Below are 7,018 nucleotides of genomic sequence, written 5' to 3' on the forward strand. Positions count from 1 at the left end.
GTAGGCAAGGGAGCCACTCACCTCAGAGGCAAAATTTAAGAGGGTGCCAAAAAACTCACCCAGCAAGGCTAAGAATATTTTAACGAAAAGGCCTTTGTCTAGGGTCATTCTGAGCAATCAGTGAAAAGAGGCAAAGCCTGGCACAACAGGAGATCATTTTTCAAATCAGCCAAAGTTTTAAAATTAATATACAATTTATGTTTAAACATGGCTGTTAGCAGTAACTGGTACAATATTTTTGGAAAGAAGTATGGCAATGGATACGTCAGTAGCTGCAAAACTGCTCAAGAATTGTAATTTACTTTCCAGGACTCAATCTTAAGAAAATTATCTAAAACAGAGGTAAAAACATGCATCTGTTTATCATGTAGAATTTATAATAGTAAATCATTGGGGAACAACCTGAATGTGTATATGTGTATATATATATACACACACACACATATATAATACATAAATATAAGTACATATATAGATATATATACATTTTTCTTGATCATGTAAAACAACGCAGAGAAAAACAGATTGTAAAGAAGCATGTCAAACATTTTTCCAAAGAGGAAATGCAGGTGGCCAGCAGGCACATGAAGTGGCTGATTCAAGTTGATGTATAGCAAAAACCATCACAATACTGTAAGGTAATTACCCTCCAATTAAAATTAATTAAAAAGAAAAGATGCTCAACATTGCTAATCATCAGAGAAACGCAAATCAAAACCACAAGAAGGAATCACCTCACACACATCAGAACAGCTACCACCACAAAGACCACAAATAACAAATGTTGGCCAGGATGTAGAGAAAGGGCGTTGGCGGAAAAGTGGAAAATACACTCTTGATGGAAAAGTAAATTGGTTCAGCCACTGTGGAAAACAGTATGGAGGTTTCTCGAAAACCTGAAACTAGGACTACCACATGACTCAGCAGTTTCACTCCTGGGTCTCTGTTTGAGGAAAACAAAAACGCTAACTTGACGAGATACACGCACTCCAATGTTCATCGCAGCGTTATTTACAATTGCCAAGGTGCGGCCGCAACCTAAGTGCCCATCACAGGTGGATGGATAAAGACGATGTGGTCCATACATACCATGGAGTATTACTCATCCTTAAAAAGAGTGAAAGAATGCCGTGGCAGTGACATGGATGGACCTGGCGAGTGTCATACTGAGTGAAGTAAGACAGAGAAGGAGAAATACCATGACCCCCGCATACGTGAAATCTAAAAAGAAATGACACGGATGAACTTATTTACAGAACAGAGACTCACAGACAGAAAATGAACTTATGGTTGCTGAAGGGGAAGGGATAGTTAGGGACTCTGGGAAGATCATATACAAGCTGCTATATTTAAAATGTATAACCAACAGAGACCTATTATATAGCACATGGAACTCCACTCAATGTTATGTGCCAGCCTGGATGGGAGGAGGGTTGGGGAGAATATATACATGTACACGTATGGCTGAGGTCCTCTGCTGTTCACCTGAAATGACCACAGCATTATTAATGGGCTATACCCCAATACACAGTTGAAAGTTTATTAAAGTTACAAAAAGAAAAAAGATGTGGTATACACACACAACAGAATACTGCTGCTGCTGCTAAGTCGCTTCAGTCCTGTCCAACTCTGTGTGACCCCATAGACGGCAGTCCACCAGGCTCCCCTGTCCCTGGGATTCTCCAGGCAAGAACACGGGAGTGGGGTGCCATTTCCTTCTCCAATGCATGAAAGTGAAAAGCGAAAGTGAAGTCGCTCAGTCGTGTCCTACTCTTAGCAACCCCATGGACTGCAGCCTACCAGGCTCCTCCATCCATGGGCTTTTCCAGGCAAGAGTACTGGAGTGGGGTGCCATTGCTTTCTCCGAATGGAATACTACTCAACCATAAAAAAGAGAGTGAAATTTTGCCATTTGCAACAATGTGGATAGCCGTAGAGGGTATTATGCTAAGCAAGATAAGTTAGACAAAGAATGACAAATACTGTATGATATCACTCATGTGTGGGGTCTAAAAAATCCAATCCCAAAGAAAGGCAATGCCAAAGAATGCTCAAACTACCGCACAATTGCACTCATCTCACATGCTAGCAAAGTAATACTCAAAATTCTCCAAGCCAGGCTTCAGCAATACGTGAACCGCGAACTCCTTAACGTTCAAGCTAGTTTTAGAAAAGGCAGAGGAACCAGAGATCAAATTACCAGCATCTGCTGGATCATGGAAAAAGGAAGAGAGTTCCAGAAAAACATCTATTTCTGCTTTATTGACTATGCCAAAACCTTTGACTGTGTGGATCACAATAAACTGTGGAAAATTCTGAAAGAGATGGGAATACCAGACCACCTGACCTGCCTCTTGAGAAACCTATATGCAGGTCAAGAAGCAACTGGACATGGAACAACAGACTGGTTCCAAATAGGAAAAGGAGCACGTCAAGGCTGTATATTGTCACCGTGCTTACTTAACTTACATGTAGAGTACATCATGAGAAACGCTGGACTGGAAGAAACACAAGCTGGTATCAAGATTGCCAGGAGAAATATCAATCACCTCAGATATGCAGATGACACCACCCTTATGGCAGAAAGTGAAGAGGAACTAAAAAGTCTCCCGATGAAAGTGAAAGAGGAGAGTGAAAAAGTTGGCTTAAAGCTCAACATTCAGAAAACTAAGATCATGGCATCTGGTCCCATCACTTCATGGGAAATAGATGGGGAAACAGGGGAAACAGTGTCAGACTTTATTTTTGGGGGCTCCAAAATCAGATGGTGACTGCAGCCATGAAATTAAAAGATGCTTACTCCTTGGAAGAAAAGTTATGACCTACCTAGATAGCATATTGAAAATCAGAGACATTACTTTGCCGACTAAGGTCCGCCTAGTCAAGGCTATGGTTTTTCCAGTGGTCATGTATGGATGTGAGAGTTGGACTGTGAAGAAGGCTGAGCGCCGAAGAATTGATGCTTTTGAACTGTGGTGTTGGAGAAAACTCTTAAGAGTCCCTTGGACTGCAAGGAGATCCAACCAGTCCATTCTGAAGGAGATCAACCCTGGGATTTCTTTTGGAAGGAATGATGCTAAAGCTGAAACTCCAGTACTTTGGCCACCTCGTGCGAAGAGTTGACTCATTGGAAAAGACTCTGATGCTGGGAGGGATTGGGGGCAGGAGGAGAAGGGGACGACCGAGGATGAGATGGCTGGACGGCATCACTGACTCAATGGACGTGAGTCTGAGTGAACTCCGGGAGTTGGTGAGGGACAGGGAGGCCTGGCGTGCTGCGATTCATGGGGTCACGAAGAGTCGGACACGACTGAGCGACTGAACTGAACTGAACTGAGTGAATATAACAAAAATAAAGTATGCCAAAGCACAATAGCTTTTGTTTCTGAGTGGGAAAATCACGGGTGATTTCTTATTTCATTTTCCTTTTTGTACATGGTATGTTTTCTATAGTGTTTATTAATTTTATAATTAAAAAATAAAGATATTAAAACTATGAAAACACAGCCACCTTTGATTATTCTCAACCTGCACATCTAATCCGTCCCCTTCCAGCTTACTCATTCTGTCAGGTTTTATGTGTTTCTGCTTTTTCCTTCCCCTCCAGCCCTAACTACATAAGCACTGTAGACTAGTGATGGGGGAGACCGGTCGTCTAGTCCCGGCCCCTGCCTTACTAGCTGTGAAACTCTGAACAAGCTCTGTAACCTTCTGTGACTCAGGTTCCTCATCTGCAAAGCATGTGTGTGCAATCACTCAGTCATGTGCAGCTCTTTGTGACCCCATGGACTGTGGCACACCAGGCTCCTCTGTCCATGGGATTCTCCAAGCAAGATACTGGAGGGGGTTGCCATGGCCTCCTGCAGGGGATCTTCCCAACCCAGGGATCAAACCTGGGTCTCCTGCATCTCCTGCATTGCCAGGCAGAGTCTTTACCATTGTGCCACCTGGGAAGCCCCATCTGTAAAGTGAGCGCATCCAAATACCTCACCTGGGGGTGTTTGTCTTCATGGTACAGAAGCTGGCTTCATGGACCACTGTGGGATGGAAGAGCGAGGACGGCAGCAGGACCACGAGAGACCGAGGCCCCTTCCCCTTCACCTGCCATGTCGTCCTCCCAGACGCTGATGGGTCCCTATTCCAGCCCTCAGCTGTCACTCAGTGGGATTTCCCCGTGATACATAGGATGATGGTTTTGAGTCAAAATTAAGTTCGATTTAAAAGAAAACGAAGGGGCTTCCCTGGTGGTCCAGTGGCTAAGACTCCACACCCCCAGTGCACGGGGCCCGAGTTCGATCCCTGGCCAGGGATCTAGATCCCACATGCTACGACTAGTTCACATGCTGCCACTAAAAACAATCCCGCATTCTGCACCTAAAATATCCCATGTGCCACAACTAAGACCTGATGCAGCCAAATAAGTAAATATTCAAAAAGAAAAAAGAAAATGAAATATTTTTGCACCTCTGATTTGGTTGCCTGAGAGTCATGCCCACTCTCCGGTGTCTTTGTGCAAGCCTCACCCAGACTATAGCCATGCACTCCCCACTGGCCTCCACGGCCCCGACATCTGCCCACTCCTGTCCCTCCACACACAACTGCTCATTTTTATCAGGCTCTGCACATCCTCCTGCTCCCGTGGTTCCCTCTTGCCAACCATGCAAAAATGCCCTCTCCTAAAACACACCCTCAAGGGCTTCTGCACGGTCCCATCACCTCTTCCATCTTCGCCCTTACCATTCTTCACTCCAGACGAAGAGGCTCTTAACTCTCCACTAAACACACCTAGTTCCCACCCACATGCCAACATCCATTTATTCCTCAGCAACTCCCCGCCCTTCAGAATCCCACCATCCACCAAAGCCCAGTGCAAACACCACCTCCGGAAGCCAGGGCGCCCTCCCCACTGCTGTCATGTGGGGGTCCTAGGTTGTTCCTGACTCGGGACAGATCACAGGATACTCAGCCCTGTAGTTGTTTAGATACAAGTTTTATCCACCCAGGCAAAGTATAAACTAGTCCTTAGTCCAAGCAGTACCACAATAAATAAGATTGGAAGGAGTGAACGTATGAGTGATGTATCTGTGTGTGGCTGACCTGGCCAGAGCTCCTCTCATGATAAATCCCCATCTTCACATTCTCGAGTCAAGGCCCCTGACCCTGATCAGGCTGCTTACTTCATAATTAATTCAATCCAAATGTCCTGGAAGGCTGAGAAGGGGAAATTGTGCACAATGAGGAAAATTCACGAGGCCATGGCTGAGCAAGGCTGTATTTACTGGAACCTCAGCCTCTACCGTATTTACCGAAACCTCAGCCACTTACTGCACTTTTTAGTTTTAATTCCATCTGTCTTCATGCTTCCAGACTGAAAAACCCTAACTTCTCTAGCCTACCTAGATGGAGGTTTTTCTCCCTGTTTCCCGCCCCCCGCACCTCTTTTTAAATTTTAATTCTTTATTCTGGGCCTTTAATTTCGCTCCCCCACCCCCATTACATATTTCTGAGTCACTCTATTCACTCCCACATTTGGATCCAGGGGCATTGTGGTTTGGACTAAGGGTAAAACACGATTGTTACTCTGATCTCCAAAATATTTGTCTTTGCAAACATTTAGGGCTAAACATTGAGGGCACTTGCTCACAGAACCTTTTTCCAACCTAAAATTTACCCACATTTCCCCACAGACATCCTATGTGTACGTAGCTATTTTTAAACTTTACACCCACGAAACTCCTGGCAAAATCACAAACTGAATGGATTCCAAACCCAACTGGCTTTAATCCACATGTTTGGAAAAGAACGCTGAAGTGACGTGAGTGGACTTACTTGCTCTTTTTACTGTTTGTCAGGATAGAATTAGAGCCTTTGACGGTAAGGGCTGGGAGTTTAGGTACCTGACCAGCTTCTTTCCCTTGGAATGAAAATCATTTCCATCACCACTTTCCAAAATGTCCCTCGGGGTTGGCCTCCTGAACCTCCAAAGCCACACATACAACATAAAACAGCCACTTGTGCCCTCAGACACGGATGGGCTCTGAAAATCCCTCAGAGTTGTGGCCGCTCCCTGGAGCTGCAATGCCCAAATTCTGTCGCTTCCTTGGCATTTTTGCCATGTCTGTGTGTTGCCTGCAATTATTTACTCATTTTTAAAATCAAATGGAAAACCAGCAGACTCTCCAATGTCAGGTGGCAAGTCAATGTGGTGACATAACCCACAGGTCAGAGGTCAGAGGATGATAGGAGTGGGGGAAGGGCAGCTCACCCGTTTCGAGGATGCTGCTGCCACCAATCTGTGCTGAAAGCTCTGGTGTTTCTTCTCAATGCACCCGCGGCTTTGAGGCCATTCAAGAAAGCATGCAGTGAGCACGCTCCTTGCAACAAGGCAACTCTGCAGGACCCAGCAGTGCATTCACAATCCAGCAGGGAAAAAAGGAAGAGGTGCAGGAGATGGAGCCTGTGCACTGGACCATCCCTCTTAAAGCTCAAAGCGGCTTCCCTCTGCCTTTGGACTGAAAATCCAATTGCTGGTGCACCGGTCGAAAGCCCTACATGATCCAGCCCTCCATCTCTACCCAGCCTCATCTTCCCCACCCTCGCTCACTGTGTTTCGATCCCACCACACCTCTCGGGGCTGCTCCATGATGGGGACCACTGTGACCAGTGGACCTGCACTCTGGTCCCGAGGGTGACAGGCACTGTGTCCCAGGCAGGCTCACTGAAGGCCTCGTAGCTGCCCACCCTGCTGCCCCTAAACCTTCCTGTTACAATCTCAAGACATAAAAATGATCAAGAATAGATCCAAACCTTCAGTGGCTCATAACCAACCAACAGAAACAAGCCTTTACACATACACTTGCCCTACGATTACGGTCACGATAGTGATACAAATAAGAACCATCCTGAGGGGTGGACTGGGGGCAGGAGGAGAAGGGGACGACAGAGGATGAGATGGCTGGATGGCATCGCTGACTTGATGGACGTGAGTCTGAGTGAACTCCGGGAGTTGGTGATGGAC

This window comes from Ovis aries, chromosome 10 (assembly GCF_016772045.2).
Source record: "Ovis aries strain OAR_USU_Benz2616 breed Rambouillet chromosome 10, ARS-UI_Ramb_v3.0, whole genome shotgun sequence".
In the NCBI taxonomy this organism is placed as follows: domain Eukaryota; kingdom Metazoa; phylum Chordata; class Mammalia; order Artiodactyla; family Bovidae; genus Ovis; species Ovis aries.